The 12,621-nt window shown below is 58.1% G+C and overlaps 30 non-coding genes across 30 annotated transcripts; all 30 read right to left on the bottom strand.

Annotated features, from left to right (window-relative positions):
- Window positions 1-41: 41 nt before the first annotated feature.
- Window positions 42-160, bottom strand: LOC135646309 (5S ribosomal RNA). Its single transcript, XR_010499066.1, has one exon. It is a non-coding gene; the product is annotated as a 5S ribosomal RNA (ribosomal RNA).
- A 308-nt stretch (window positions 161-468) lies between these two features.
- Window positions 469-587, bottom strand: LOC135646544 (5S ribosomal RNA). Its single transcript, XR_010499291.1, has one exon. It is a non-coding gene; the product is annotated as a 5S ribosomal RNA (ribosomal RNA).
- Window positions 588-830: 243 nt separating this feature from the next.
- LOC135646457 (5S ribosomal RNA) lies at window positions 831-949 on the bottom strand. Its single transcript, XR_010499207.1, has one exon. It is a non-coding gene; the product is annotated as a 5S ribosomal RNA (ribosomal RNA).
- Window positions 950-1,257: 308 nt separating this feature from the next.
- On the bottom strand, window positions 1,258-1,376 carry LOC135648044 (5S ribosomal RNA). Its single transcript, XR_010500737.1, has one exon. It is a non-coding gene; the product is annotated as a 5S ribosomal RNA (ribosomal RNA).
- Window positions 1,377-1,684: 308 nt separating this feature from the next.
- On the bottom strand, window positions 1,685-1,803 carry LOC135647814 (5S ribosomal RNA). Its single transcript, XR_010500509.1, has one exon. It is a non-coding gene; the product is annotated as a 5S ribosomal RNA (ribosomal RNA).
- A 308-nt stretch (window positions 1,804-2,111) lies between these two features.
- LOC135647709 (5S ribosomal RNA) lies at window positions 2,112-2,230 on the bottom strand. The gene has a single exon (XR_010500440.1). It is a non-coding gene; the product is annotated as a 5S ribosomal RNA (ribosomal RNA).
- A 308-nt stretch (window positions 2,231-2,538) lies between these two features.
- Window positions 2,539-2,657, bottom strand: LOC135648078 (5S ribosomal RNA). The gene has a single exon (XR_010500769.1). It is a non-coding gene; the product is annotated as a 5S ribosomal RNA (ribosomal RNA).
- A 308-nt stretch (window positions 2,658-2,965) lies between these two features.
- Window positions 2,966-3,084, bottom strand: LOC135646563 (5S ribosomal RNA). The gene has a single exon (XR_010499310.1). It is a non-coding gene; the product is annotated as a 5S ribosomal RNA (ribosomal RNA).
- Window positions 3,085-3,392: 308 nt separating this feature from the next.
- On the bottom strand, window positions 3,393-3,511 carry LOC135647065 (5S ribosomal RNA). Its single transcript, XR_010499810.1, has one exon. It is a non-coding gene; the product is annotated as a 5S ribosomal RNA (ribosomal RNA).
- Window positions 3,512-3,819: 308 nt separating this feature from the next.
- On the bottom strand, window positions 3,820-3,938 carry LOC135647496 (5S ribosomal RNA). Its single transcript, XR_010500233.1, has one exon. It is a non-coding gene; the product is annotated as a 5S ribosomal RNA (ribosomal RNA).
- A 308-nt stretch (window positions 3,939-4,246) lies between these two features.
- On the bottom strand, window positions 4,247-4,365 carry LOC135647594 (5S ribosomal RNA). The gene has a single exon (XR_010500329.1). It is a non-coding gene; the product is annotated as a 5S ribosomal RNA (ribosomal RNA).
- A 308-nt stretch (window positions 4,366-4,673) lies between these two features.
- On the bottom strand, window positions 4,674-4,792 carry LOC135647481 (5S ribosomal RNA). The gene has a single exon (XR_010500218.1). It is a non-coding gene; the product is annotated as a 5S ribosomal RNA (ribosomal RNA).
- A 308-nt stretch (window positions 4,793-5,100) lies between these two features.
- On the bottom strand, window positions 5,101-5,219 carry LOC135648077 (5S ribosomal RNA). The gene has a single exon (XR_010500768.1). It is a non-coding gene; the product is annotated as a 5S ribosomal RNA (ribosomal RNA).
- A 308-nt stretch (window positions 5,220-5,527) lies between these two features.
- Window positions 5,528-5,646, bottom strand: LOC135646561 (5S ribosomal RNA). Its single transcript, XR_010499308.1, has one exon. It is a non-coding gene; the product is annotated as a 5S ribosomal RNA (ribosomal RNA).
- A 308-nt stretch (window positions 5,647-5,954) lies between these two features.
- Window positions 5,955-6,073, bottom strand: LOC135647064 (5S ribosomal RNA). Its single transcript, XR_010499809.1, has one exon. It is a non-coding gene; the product is annotated as a 5S ribosomal RNA (ribosomal RNA).
- A 308-nt stretch (window positions 6,074-6,381) lies between these two features.
- On the bottom strand, window positions 6,382-6,500 carry LOC135647495 (5S ribosomal RNA). Its single transcript, XR_010500232.1, has one exon. It is a non-coding gene; the product is annotated as a 5S ribosomal RNA (ribosomal RNA).
- A 308-nt stretch (window positions 6,501-6,808) lies between these two features.
- On the bottom strand, window positions 6,809-6,927 carry LOC135647440 (5S ribosomal RNA). Its single transcript, XR_010500177.1, has one exon. It is a non-coding gene; the product is annotated as a 5S ribosomal RNA (ribosomal RNA).
- A 308-nt stretch (window positions 6,928-7,235) lies between these two features.
- On the bottom strand, window positions 7,236-7,354 carry LOC135647095 (5S ribosomal RNA). The gene has a single exon (XR_010499838.1). It is a non-coding gene; the product is annotated as a 5S ribosomal RNA (ribosomal RNA).
- Window positions 7,355-7,662: 308 nt separating this feature from the next.
- On the bottom strand, window positions 7,663-7,781 carry LOC135646302 (5S ribosomal RNA). Its single transcript, XR_010499059.1, has one exon. It is a non-coding gene; the product is annotated as a 5S ribosomal RNA (ribosomal RNA).
- Window positions 7,782-8,089: 308 nt separating this feature from the next.
- LOC135647562 (5S ribosomal RNA) lies at window positions 8,090-8,208 on the bottom strand. The gene has a single exon (XR_010500298.1). It is a non-coding gene; the product is annotated as a 5S ribosomal RNA (ribosomal RNA).
- A 308-nt stretch (window positions 8,209-8,516) lies between these two features.
- Window positions 8,517-8,635, bottom strand: LOC135647367 (5S ribosomal RNA). The gene has a single exon (XR_010500106.1). It is a non-coding gene; the product is annotated as a 5S ribosomal RNA (ribosomal RNA).
- Window positions 8,636-8,943: 308 nt separating this feature from the next.
- On the bottom strand, window positions 8,944-9,062 carry LOC135647253 (5S ribosomal RNA). Its single transcript, XR_010499995.1, has one exon. It is a non-coding gene; the product is annotated as a 5S ribosomal RNA (ribosomal RNA).
- Window positions 9,063-9,370: 308 nt separating this feature from the next.
- LOC135646560 (5S ribosomal RNA) lies at window positions 9,371-9,489 on the bottom strand. Its single transcript, XR_010499307.1, has one exon. It is a non-coding gene; the product is annotated as a 5S ribosomal RNA (ribosomal RNA).
- Window positions 9,490-9,797: 308 nt separating this feature from the next.
- On the bottom strand, window positions 9,798-9,916 carry LOC135647062 (5S ribosomal RNA). Its single transcript, XR_010499807.1, has one exon. It is a non-coding gene; the product is annotated as a 5S ribosomal RNA (ribosomal RNA).
- Window positions 9,917-10,224: 308 nt separating this feature from the next.
- Window positions 10,225-10,343, bottom strand: LOC135647494 (5S ribosomal RNA). The gene has a single exon (XR_010500231.1). It is a non-coding gene; the product is annotated as a 5S ribosomal RNA (ribosomal RNA).
- Window positions 10,344-10,651: 308 nt separating this feature from the next.
- LOC135647439 (5S ribosomal RNA) lies at window positions 10,652-10,770 on the bottom strand. Its single transcript, XR_010500176.1, has one exon. It is a non-coding gene; the product is annotated as a 5S ribosomal RNA (ribosomal RNA).
- Window positions 10,771-11,078: 308 nt separating this feature from the next.
- On the bottom strand, window positions 11,079-11,197 carry LOC135647093 (5S ribosomal RNA). Its single transcript, XR_010499837.1, has one exon. It is a non-coding gene; the product is annotated as a 5S ribosomal RNA (ribosomal RNA).
- A 308-nt stretch (window positions 11,198-11,505) lies between these two features.
- LOC135646300 (5S ribosomal RNA) lies at window positions 11,506-11,624 on the bottom strand. The gene has a single exon (XR_010499057.1). It is a non-coding gene; the product is annotated as a 5S ribosomal RNA (ribosomal RNA).
- A 308-nt stretch (window positions 11,625-11,932) lies between these two features.
- Window positions 11,933-12,051, bottom strand: LOC135647561 (5S ribosomal RNA). Its single transcript, XR_010500297.1, has one exon. It is a non-coding gene; the product is annotated as a 5S ribosomal RNA (ribosomal RNA).
- A 308-nt stretch (window positions 12,052-12,359) lies between these two features.
- LOC135647138 (5S ribosomal RNA) lies at window positions 12,360-12,478 on the bottom strand. The gene has a single exon (XR_010499881.1). It is a non-coding gene; the product is annotated as a 5S ribosomal RNA (ribosomal RNA).
- Between the last annotated feature and the right edge of the window lie 143 nt (window positions 12,479-12,621).

Genomic DNA, 12,621 nt, shown 5'->3' with positions numbered 1-12,621 from the left:
GAGGTCGACGGGAGGGGTTTTGGTCGCTCGGGGCGCAAAAAGGAGTGCAACACGAGGACTTCCCAGGGGGTCACCCATCCTAGTACTACTCTCGCCCAAGCACGCTTAACTTTGGAGTTCTGATGGGATCCGGTGCTTTAGTGCTGGTATGATCGCACTCGCTTTGTTTGCGTCGTCCCTCGCCTTTGTGCACGTCGCGGACGGCGTACGGAGCCTCTAAACCTGTCGAACGATCTCGGAATCGCCATTGTCGGATCTCGGAATCGCCATTACCGGACACGGCAAGCGCGCGCCGAAACCATCGGGACTTTGTCGAACGAACTCGGAATTGCTATTGCGACCCCATTCCGGAAACCTCTCTCCGAGCCCCACGAGACTGACTGCGTAGCGGTCACGGCAAATTCCGAGGCCCAAAACCATCGCCTCGGAGGTCGACGGGAGAGGTTTTGGTCGCTCGGGGCGCAAAAAGGAGTGCAACACGAGTACTTCCCAGGGGGTCACCCATCCTAGTACTACTCTCGCCCAAGCACGCTTAACTTTGGAGTTCTGATGGGATCCGGTGCTTTAGTGCTGGTATGATCGCACTCGCTTTGTTTGCGTCGTCCCTCGCCTTTGTGCACGTCGCGGACGGCGTACGGAGCCTCTAAATCTCTCGAACAATATCGGAATCGCCATTGTCGGAACTCGGAATCGCTATTGCGACCCCATTCCGGAAATCTCGCTCCTTGCCCCACGAGACTGACTGCGTAGCGGTCACGGCAAATTCCGAGGCCCAAAACCATCGCCTCGGAGGTCGACGGGAGAGGTTTTGGTCGCTCGGGGCGCAAAAAGGAGTGCAACACGAGTACTTCCTAGGGGGTCACCCATCCTAGTACTACTCTCGCCCAAGCACGCTTAACTTCGGAGTTCTGATGGGATCCGGTGCTTTAGTGCTGGTATGATCGCACTCGCTTTGTTTGCGTCGTCCCTCGCCTTTGTGCACGTCGCGGACGGCGTACGGAGCCTCTAAACCTGTCGAACGATCTCGGAATCGCCATTGTCGGATCTCGGAATCGCCATTACCGGACACGGCAAGCGCGCGCCGAAACCATCGGGACTTTGTCGAACGAACTCGGAATCGCTATTGCGACCCCATTCCGGAAATCTCGCTCCGAGCCCCACGAGACTGACTGCGTAGCGGTCACGGCAAATTCCGAGGCCCAAAACCATCGCCTCGGAGGTCGACGGGAGAGGTTTTGGTCGCTCGGGGCGCAAAAAGGAGTGCAACACGAGGACTTCCCAAGGGGTCACCCATCCTAGTACTACTCTCGCCCAAGCACGCTTAACTTCGGAGTTCTGATGGGATCCGGTGCTTTAGTGCTGGTATGATCGCACTCGCTTTGTTTGCGTCGTCCCTCGCCTTTGTGCACGTCGCGGACGGCGTACGGAGCCTCTAAACCTGTCGAACGATCTCGGAATCGCCATTGTCGGATCTCGGAATCGCCATTACCGGACACGGCAAGCGCGCGCCGAAACCATCGGGACTTTGTCGAACGAACTCGGAATCGCTATTGCGACCCCATTCCGGAAACCTCTCTCCGAGCCCCACGAGACTGACTGCGTAGCGGTCACGGCAAATTCCGAGGCCCAAAACCATCGCCTCGGAGGTCGACGGGAGGGGTTTTGGTCGCTCGGGGCGCAAAAAGGAGTGCAACACGAGGACTTCCCAGGGGGTCACCCATCCTAGTACTACTCTCGCCCAAGCACGCTTAACTTCGGAGTTCTGATGGGATCCGGTGCTTTAGTGCTGGTATGATCGCACTCGCTTTATTTGCGTCGTCCCTCGCCTTTGTGCACGTCGCGGACGGCGTACGGAGCCTCTAAACCTGTCGAACGATCTCGGAATCGCCATTGTCGGATCTCGGAATCGCCATTACCGGACACGGCAAGCGCGCGCCGAAACCATCGGGACTTTGTCGAACGAACTCGGAATCGCTATTGCGACCCCATTTCGGAAACCTCTCTCCGAGCCCCACGAGACTGACTGCGTAGCGGTCACGGCAAATTCCGAGGCCCAAAACCATCGCCTCGGAGGTCGACGGGAGGGGTTTTGGTCGCTCGGGGCGCAAAAAGGAGTGCAACACGAGGACTTCCCAGGGGGTCACCCATCCTAGTACTACTCTCGCCCAAGCACGCTTAACTTCGGAGTTCTGATGGGATCCGGTGCTTTAGTGCTGGTATGATCGCACTCGCTTTGTTTGCGTCGTCCCTCGCCTTTGTGCACGTCGCGGACGGCGTACGGAGCCTCTAAACCTGTCGAACGATCTCGGAATCGCCATTGTCGGATCTCGGAATCGCCATTACCGGACACGGCAAGCGCGCGCCGAAACCATCGGGACTTTGTCGAACGAACTCGGAATTGCTATTGCGACCCCATTCCGGAAATCTCGCTCCGAGCCCCACGAGACTGACTGCGTAGCGGTCACGGCAAATTCCGAGGCCCAAAACCATCGCCTCGGAGGTCGACGGGAGAGGTTTTGGTCGCTCGGGGCGCAAAAAGGAGTGCAACACGAGGACTTCCCAGGGGGTCACCCATCCTAGTACTACTCTCGCCCAAGCACGCTTAACTTCGGAGTTCTGATGGGATCCGGTGCTATAGTGCTGGTATGATCGCACTCGCTTTGTTTGCGTCGTCCCTCGCCTTTGTGCACGTCGCGGACGGCGTACGGAGCCTCTAAACCTGTCGAACGATCTCGGAATCGCCATTGTCGGATCTCGGAATCGCCATTACCGGACACGGCAAGCGCGCGCCGAAACCATCGGGACTTTGTCGAACGAACTCGGAATCGCTATTGCGACCCCATTCCGGAAACCTCTCTCCGAGCCCCACGAGACTGATTGCGTAGCGGTCACAGCAAATTCCGAGGCCCAAAACCATCGCCTCGGAGGTCGACGGGAGGGGTTTTGGTCGCTCGGGGCGCAAAAAGGAGTGCAACACGAGGACTTCCCAGGGGGTCACCCATCCTAGTACTACTCTCGCCCAAGCACGCTTAACTTCGGAGTTCTGATGGGATCCGATGCTTTTGTGCTGGTATGATCGCACTCGCTTTGTTTGCGTCGTCCCTCGCCTTTGTGCACGTCGCGGACGGCGTACGGAGCCTCTAAACCTGTCGAACGATCTCGGAATCGCCATTGTCGGATCTCGGAATCGCCATTACCGGACACGGCAAGCGCGCGCCGAAACCATCGGGACTTTGTCGAACGAACTCGGAATCGCTATTGCGACCCCATTCCGGAAACCTCTCTCCGAGCCCCACGAGACTGACCGCGTAGCGGTCACGGCAAATTCCGAGGCCCAAAACCATCGCCTCGGAGGTCGACGGGAGGGGTTTTGGTCGCTCGGGGCGCAAAAAGGAGTGCAACACGAGGACTTCCCAGGGGGTCACCCTTCCTAGTACTACTCTCGCCCAAGCACGCTTAACTTCGGAGTTCTGATGGGATCCGGTGATTTAGTGCTGGTATGATCGCACTCGCTTTGTTTGTGTCATCCCTCGCCTTTGTGCACGTCGCGGACGGCGTACGGAGCCTCAAAACCAGTCGAACGATCTCGGAATCGCCATTGTCGGATCTCGGAATCGCCATTACCGGACACGGCAAGCGCGCGCCGAAACCATCGTGACTTTGTCGAACGAACTCGGAATCGCTATTGCGACCCCATTCCGGAAACCTCTCTCCGAGCCCCACGAGACTGACTGCGTAGCGGTCACGGCAAATTCCGAGGCCCAAAACCATCGCCTCGGAGGTCGACGGGAGGGGTTTTGGTCGCTCGGGGCGCAAAAAGGAGTGCAAGACGAGGACTTCCCAGGGGGTCACCCATCCTAGTACTACTCTCGCCCAAGCACGCTTAACTTCGGAGTTCTGATGGGATCCGGTTATTTAGTGCTGGTATGATCACACTCGCTTTGTTTGCATCGTCCCTCGCCTTTGTGCACGTCGCGGACGGCGTACGGAGCCTCTAAACCAGTCGAACGATCTCGGAATCGCCATTGTCGGATCTCGGAATCGCCATTACCGGACACGGCAAGCGCGCGCCGAAACCATCGTGACTTTGTCGAACGAACTCGGAATCGCTATTGCGACCCCATTCCGGAAACCTCTCTCCGAGCCCCACGAGACTGACTGCGTAGCGGTCACGGCAAATTCCGAGGCCCAAAACCATCGCCTCGGAGGTCGACGGGAGGGGTTTTGGTCGCTCGGGGCGCAAAAAGGAGTGCAACACGAGGACTTCCCAGGGGGTCACCCATCCTAGTACTACTCTCGCCCAAGCACGCTTAACTTCGGAGTTCTGATGGGATCCGGTGCTTTAGTGCTGGTATGATCGCACTCGCTTTGTTTGCGTCGTCCCTCGCCTTTGTGCACGTCGCGGACGGCGTACGGAGCCTCTAAACCTGTCGAACGATCTCGGAATCGCCATTGTCGGATCTCGGAATCGCCATTACCGGACACGGCAAGCGCGCGCCGAAACCATCGGGACTTTGTCGAACGAACTCGGAATTGCTATTGCGACCCCATTCCGGAAATCTCGCTCCGAGCCCCACGAGACTGACTGCGTAGCGGTCACGGCAAATTCCGAGGCCCAAAACCATCGCCTCGGAGGTCGACGGGAGAGGTTTTGGTCGCTCGGGGCGCAAAAAGGAGTGCAACACGAGGACTTCCCAGGGGGTCACCCATCCTAGTACTACTCTCGCCCAAGCACGCTTAACTTCGGAGTTCTGATGGGATCCGGTGCTTTAGTGCTGGTATGATCGCACTCGCTTTGTTTGCGTCGTCCCTCGCCTTTGTGCACGTCGCGGACGGCGTACGGAGCCTCTAAACCTGTCGAACGATCTCGGAATCGCCATTGTCGGATCTCGGAATCGCCATTACCGGACACGGCAAGCGCGCGCCGAAACCATCGGGACTTTGTCGAACGAACTCGGAATTGCTATTGCGACCCCATTCCGGAAATCTCGCTCCGAGCCCCACGAGACTGACTGCGTAGCGGTCACGGCAAATTCCGAGGCCCAAAACCATCGCCTCGGAGGTCGACGGGAGAGGTTTTGGTCGCTCGGGGCGCAAAAAGGAGTGCAACACGAGGACTTCCCAGGGGGTCACCCATCCTAGTACTACTCTCGCCCAAGCACGCTTAACTTCGGAGTTCTGATGGGATCCGGTGCTATAGTGCTGGTATGATCGCACTCGCTTTGTTTGCGTCGTCCCTCGCCTTTGTGCACGTCGCGGACGGCGTACGGAGCCTCTAAACCTGTCGAACGATCTCGGAATCGCCATTGTCGGATCTCGGAATCGCCATTACCGGACACGGCAAGCGCGCGCCGAAACCATCGGGACTTTGTCGAACGAACTCGGAATCGCTATTGCGACCCCATTCCGGAAACCTCTCTCCGAGCCCCACGAGACTGATTGCGTAGCGGTCACAGCAAATTCCGAGGCCCAAAACCATCGCCTCGGAGGTCGACGGGAGGGGTTTTGGTCGCTCGGGGCGCAAAAAGGAGTGCAACACGAGGACTTCCCAGGGGGTCACCCATCCTAGTACTACTCTCGCCCAAGCACGCTTAACTTCGGAGTTCTGATGGGATCCGATGCTTTTGTGCTGGTATGATCGCACTCGCTTTGTTTGCGTCGTCCCTCGCCTTTGTGCACGTCGCGGACGGCGTACGGAGCCTCTAAACCTGTCGAACGATCTCGGAATCGCCATTGTCGGATCTCGGAATCGCCATTACCGGACACGGCAAGCGCGCGCCGAAACCATCGGGACTTTGTCGAACGAACTCGGAATCGCTATTGCGACCCCATTCCGGAAACCTCTCTCCGAGCCCCACGAGACTGACCGCGTAGCGGTCACGGCAAATTCCGAGGCCCAAAACCATCGCCTCGGAGGTCGACGGGAGGGGTTTTGGTCGCTCGGGGCGCAAAAAGGAGTGCAACACGAGGACTTCCCAGGGGGTCACCCTTCCTAGTACTACTCTCGCCCAAGCACGCTTAACTTCGGAGTTCTGATGGGATCCGGTGATTTAGTGCTGGTATGATCGCACTCGCTTTGTTTGTGTCATCCCTCGCCTTTGTGCACGTCGCGGACGGCGTACGGAGCCTCAAAACCAGTCGAACGATCTCGGAATCGCCATTGTCGGATCTCGGAATCGCCATTACCGGACACGGCAAGCGCGCGCCGAAACCATCGTGACTTTGTCGAACGAACTCGGAATCGCTATTGCGACCCCATTCCGGAAACCTCTCTCCGAGCCCCACGAGACTGACTGCGTAGCGGTCACGGCAAATTCCGAGGCCCAAAACCATCGCCTCGGAGGTCGACGGGAGGGGTTTTGGTCGCTCGGGGCGCAAAAAGGAGTGCAAGACGAGGACTTCCCAGGGGGTCACCCATCCTAGTACTACTCTCGCCCAAGCACGCTTAACTTCGGAGTTCTGATGGGATCCGGTTATTTAGTGCTGGTATGATCACACTCGCTTTGTTTGCATCGTCCCTCGCCTTTGTGCACGTCGCGGACGGCGTACGGAGCCTCTAAACCAGTCGAACGATCTCGGAATCGCCATTGTCGGATCTCGGAATCGCCATTACCGGACACGGCAAGCGCGCGCCGAAACCATCGTGACTTTGTCGAACGAACTCGGAATCGCTATTGCGACCCCATTCCGGAAACCTCTCTCCGAGCCCCACGAGACTGACTGCGTAGCGGTCACGGCAAATTCCGAGGCCCAAAACCATCGCCTCGGAGGTCGACGGGAGGGGTTTTGGTCGCTCGGGGCGCAAAAAGGAGTGCAACACGAGGACTTCCCAGGGGGTCACCCATCCTAGTACTACTCTCGCCCAAGCACGCTTAATTTCGGAGTTCTGATGGGATCCGGTGATTTAGTGCTGGTATGATCGCACTGGCTTTGTTTGCGTCGTCCCTCGCCTTTGTGCACGTCGCGGACGGCGTACGGAGCCTCTAAACCTCTCGAACGATCTCGGAATCGCCATTGTCGGATCTCGGAATCGCCATTACCGGACACGGCAAGCGCGCGCCGAAACCATCGTGACTTTGTCGAACGAACTCGGAATCGCTATTGCGACCCCATTCCGGAAACCTCTCTCCGAGCCCCACGAGACTGACTGCGTAGCGGTCACGGCAAATTCCGAGGCCCAAAACCATCGCCTCGGAGGTCGACGGGAGGGGTTTTGGTCGCTCGGGGCGCAAAAAGGAGTGCAAGACGAGGACTTCCCAGGGGGTCACCCATCCTAGTACTACTCTCGCCCAAGCACGCTTAACTTCGGAGTTCTGATGGGATCCGGTGATTTAGTGCTGGTATGATCGCACTCGCTTTGTTTGCATCGTCCCTCGCCTTTGTGCACGTCGCGGACGGCGTACGGAGCCTCTAAACCAGTCGAACGATCTCGGAATCGCCATTGTCGGATCTCGGAATCGCCATTACCGGACACGGCAAGCGCGCGCCGAAACCATCGTGACTTTGTCGAACGAACTCGGAATCGCTATTGCGACCCCATTCCGGAAACCTCTCTCCGAGCCCCACGAGACTGACTGCGTAGCGGTCACGGCAAATTCCGAGGCCCAAAACCATCGCCTCGGAGGTCGACGGGAGGGGTTTTGGTCGCTCGGGGCGCAAAAAGGAGTGCAACACGAGGTCTTCCCAGGGGGTCACCCATCCTAGTACTACTCTCACCCAAGCACGCTTAACTTCGGAGTTCTGATGGGATCCGGTGCTTTAGTGCTGGTATGATCGCACTCGCTTTGTTTGCGTCGTCCCTCGCCTTTGTGCACGTCGCGGACGGCGTACGGAGCCTCTAAACCTGTCGAACGATCTCGGAATCGCCATTGTCGGATCTCGGAATCGCCATTACCGGACACGGCAAGCGCGGGCCGAAACCATCGGGACTTTGTCGAACGAACTCGGAATCGCTATTGCGACCCTATTCCGGAAACCTCTCTCCGAGCCCCACGAGACTGACTGCGTAGCGGTCACGGCAAATTCCGAGGCCCAAAACCATCGCCTCGGAGGTCGACGGGAGAGGTTTTGGTCGCTCGGGGCGCAAAAAGGAGTGCAAGACGAGTACTTCCCAGGGGGTCACCCATCCTAGTACTACTCTCGCCCAAGCACGCTTAACTTCGAAGTTCTGATGGGATCCGGTGATTTAGTGCTGGTATGATCGCACTAGCTTTGTTTGTGTCGTCCCTCGCCTTTGTGCACGTCGCGGACGGCGTACGGAGCCTCTAAACCTGTCGAACGATCTCGGAATCGCCATTGTCGGATCTCGGAATCGCCATTACCGGACACGGCAAGCGCGCGCCGAAACCATCGTGACTTTGTCGAACGAACTCGGAATCGCTATTGCGACCCCATTCCGGAAACCTCTCTCCGAGCCCCACGAGACTGACTGCGTAGCGGTCACGGCAAATTCCGAGGCCCAAAACCATCGCCTCGGAGGTCGACGGGAGGGGTTTTGGTCGCTCGGGGCGCAAAAAGGAGTGCAACACGAGGACTTCCCAGGGGGTCACCCATCCTAGTACTACTCTCGCCCAAGCACGCTTAACTTCGGAGTTCTGATGGGATCCGGTGCTTTAGTGCTGGTATGATCGCACTCGCTTTGTTTGCGTCGTCCCTCGCCTTTGTGCACGTCGCGGACGGCGTACGGAGCCTCTAAACCTGTCGAACGATCTCGGAATCGCCATTGTCGGATCTCGGAATCGCCATTACCGGACACGGCAAGCGCGCGCCGAAACCATCGTGACTTTGTCGAACGAACTCGGAATCGCTATTGCGACCCCATTCCGGAAACCTCTCTCCGAGCCCCACGAGACTGACTGCGTAGCGGTCACGGCAAATTCCGAGGCCCAAAACCATCGCCTCGGAGGTCGACGGGAGGGGTTTTGGTCGCTCGGGGCGCAAAAAGGAGTGCAACACGAGGACTTCCCAGGGGGTCACCCATCCTAGTACTACTCTCGCCCAAGCACGCTTAACTTCGGAGTTCTGATGGGATCCGGTGCTTTAGTGCTGGTATGATCGCACTCGCTTTGTTTGCGTCGTCCCTCGCCTTTGTGCACGTCGCGGACGGCGTACGGAGCCTCTAAACCTGTCGAACGATCTCGGAATCGCCATTGTCGGATCTCGGAATCGCCATTACCGGACACGGCAAGCGCGCGCCGAAACCATCGGGACTTTGTCGAACGAACTCGGAATCGCTATTGCGACCCCATTCCGGAAACCTCTCTCCGAGCCCCACGAGACTGATTGCGTAGCGGTCACAGCAAATTCCGAGGCCCAAAACCATCGCCTCGGAGGTCGACGGGAGGGGTTTTGGTCGCTCGGGGCGCAAAAAGGAGTGCAACACGAGGACTTCCCAGGGGGTCACCCATCCTAGTACTACTCTCGCCCAAGCACGCTTAACTTCGGAGTTCTGATGGGATCCGATGCTTTTGTGCTGGTATGATCGCACTCGCTTTGTTTGCGTCGTCCCTCGCCTTTGTGCACGTCGCGGACGGCGTACGGAGCCTCTAAACCTGTCGAACGATCTCGGAATCGCCATTGTCGGATCTCGGAATCGCCATTACCGGACACGGCAAGCGCGCGCCGAAACCATCGGGACTTTGTCGAACGAACTCGGAATCGCTATTGCGACCCCATTCCGGAAACCTCTCTCCGAGCCCCACGAGACTGACCGCGTAGCGGTCACGGCAAATTCCGAGGCCCAAAACCATCGCCTCGGAGGTCGACGGGAGGGGTTTTGGTCGCTCGGGGCGCAAAAAGGAGTGCAACACGAGGACTTCCCAGGGGGTCACCCTTCCTAGTACTACTCTCGCCCAAGCACGCTTAACTTCGGAGTTCTGATGGGATCCGGTGATTTAGTGCTGGTATGATCGCACTCGCTTTGTTTGTGTCATCCCTCGCCTTTGTGCACGTCGCGGACGGCGTACGGAGCCTCAAAACCAGTCGAACGATCTCGGAATCGCCATTGTCGGATCTCGGAATCGCCATTACCGGACACGGCAAGCGCGCGCCGAAACCATCGTGACTTTGTCGAACGAACTCGGAATCGCTATTGCGACCCCATTCCGGAAACCTCTCTCCGAGCCCCACGAGACTGACTGCGTAGCGGTCACGGCAAATTCCGAGGCCCAAAACCATCGCCTCGGAGGTCGACGGGAGGGGTTTTGGTCGCTCGGGGCGCAAAAAGGAGTGCAAGACGAGGACTTCCCAGGGGGTCACCCATCCTAGTACTACTCTCGCCCAAGCACGCTTAACTTCGGAGTTCTGATGGGATCCGGTTATTTAGTGCTGGTATGATCACACTCGCTTTGTTTGCATCGTCCCTCGCCTTTGTGCACGTCGCGGACGGCGTACGGAGCCTCTAAACCAGTCGAACGATCTCGGAATCGCCATTGTCGGATCTCGGAATCGCCATTACCGGACACGGCAAGCGCGCGCCGAAACCATCGTGACTTTGTCGAACGAACTCGGAATCGCTATTGCGACCCCATTCCGGAAACCTCTCTCCGAGCCCCACGAGACTGACTGCGTAGCGGTCACGGCAAATTCCGAGGCCCAAAACCATCGCCTCGGAGGTCGACGGGAGGGGTTTTGGTCGCTCGGGGCGCAAAAAGGAGTGCAACACGAGGACTTCCCAGGGGGTCACCCATCCTAGTACTACTCTCGCCCAAGCACGCTTAATTTCGGAGTTCTGATGGGATCCGGTGATTTAGTGCTGGTATGATCGCACTGGCTTTGTTTGCGTCGTCCCTCGCCTTTGTGCACGTCGCGGACGGCGTACGGAGCCTCTAAACCTCTCGAACGATCTCGGAATCGCCATTGTCGGATCTCGGAATCGCCATTACCGGACACGGCAAGCGCGCGCCGAAACCATCGTGACTTTGTCGAACGAACTCGGAATCGCTATTGCGACCCCATTCCGGAAACCTCTCTCCGAGCCCCACGAGACTGACTGCGTAGCGGTCACGGCAAATTCCGAGGCCCAAAACCATCGCCTCGGAGGTCGACGGGAGGGGTTTTGGTCGCTCGGGGCGCAAAAAGGAGTGCAAGACGAGGACTTCCCAGGGGGTCACCCATCCTAGTACTACTCTCGCCCAAGCACGCTTAACTTCGGAGTTCTGATGGGATCCGGTGATTTAGTGCTGGTATGATCGCACTCGCTTTGTTTGCATCGTCCCTCGCCTTTGTGCACGTCGCGGACGGCGTACGGAGCCTCTAAACCAGTCGAACGATCTCGGAATCGCCATTGTCGGATCTCGGAATCGCCATTACCGGACACGGCAAGCGCGCGCCGAAACCATCGTGACTTTGTCGAACGAACTCGGAATCGCTATTGCGACCCCATTCCGGAAACCTCTCTCCGAGCCCCACGAGACTGACTGCGTAGCGGTCACGGCAAATTCCGAGGCCCAAAACCATCGCCTCGGAGGTCGACGGGAGGGGTTTTGGTCGCTCGGGGCGCAAAAAGGAGTGCAACACGAGGTCTTCCCAGGGGGTCACCCATCCTAGTACTACTCTCACCCAAGCACGCTTAACTTCGGAGTTCTGATGGGATCCGGTGCTTTAGTGCTGGTATGATCGCACTCGCTTTGTTTGCGTCGTCCCTCGCCTTTGTGCACGTCGCGGACGGCGTACGGAGCCTCTAAACCTGTCGAACGATCTCGGAATCGCCATTGTCGGATCTCGGAATCGCCATTACCGGACACGGCAAGCGCGGGCCGAAACCATCGGGACTTTGTCGAACGAACTCGGAATCGCTATTGCGACCCTATTCCGGAAACCTCTCTCCGAGCCCCACGAGACTGACTGCGTAGCGGTCACGGCAAATTCCGAGGCCCAAAACCATCGCCTCGGAGGTCGACGGGAGAGGTTTTGGTCGCTCGGGGCGCAAAAAGGAGTGCAAGACGAGTACTTCCCAGGGGGTCACCCATCCTAGTACTACTCTCGCCCAAGCACGCTTAACTTCGAAGTTCTGATGGGATCCGGTGATTTAGTGCTGGTATGATCGCACTAGCTTTGTTTGTGTCGTCCCTCGCCTTTGTGCACGTCGCGGACGGCGTACGGAGCCTCTAAACCTGTCGAACGATCTCGGAATCGCCATTGTCGGATCTCGGAATCGCCATTACCGGACACGGCAAGCGCGCGCCGAAACCATCGTGACTTTGTCGAACGAACTCGGAATCGCTATTGCGACCCCATTCCGGAAACCTCTCTCCGAGCCCCACGAGACTGACTGCGTAGCGGTCACGGCAAATTCCGAGGCCCAAAACCATCGCCTCGGAGGTCGACGGGAGGGGTTTTGGTCGCTCGGGGCGCAAAAAGGAGTGCAACACGAGGACTTCCCAGGGGGTCACCCATCCTAGTACTACTCTCGCCCAAGCACGCTTAACTTCGGAGTTCTGATGGGATCCGGTGCTTTAGTGCTGGTATGATCGCACTCGCTTTGTTTGCGTCGTCCCTCGCCTTTGTGCACGTCGCGGACGGCGTACGGAGCCTCTAAACCTGTCGAACGATCTCGGAATCGCCATTGTCGGATCTCGGAATCGCCATTACCGGACACGGCAAGCGCGCGCCGAAACCATC

This window comes from Musa acuminata, chromosome BXJ3-8, assembly GCF_036884655.1.
Source record: "Musa acuminata AAA Group cultivar baxijiao chromosome BXJ3-8, Cavendish_Baxijiao_AAA, whole genome shotgun sequence".
Taxonomy (NCBI): Eukaryota; Viridiplantae; Streptophyta; class Magnoliopsida; order Zingiberales; family Musaceae; genus Musa; species Musa acuminata.
The sequence above is the reverse complement of the archived record's forward strand: the minus strand, read 5'-3'. Positions and strand labels throughout refer to the sequence as shown.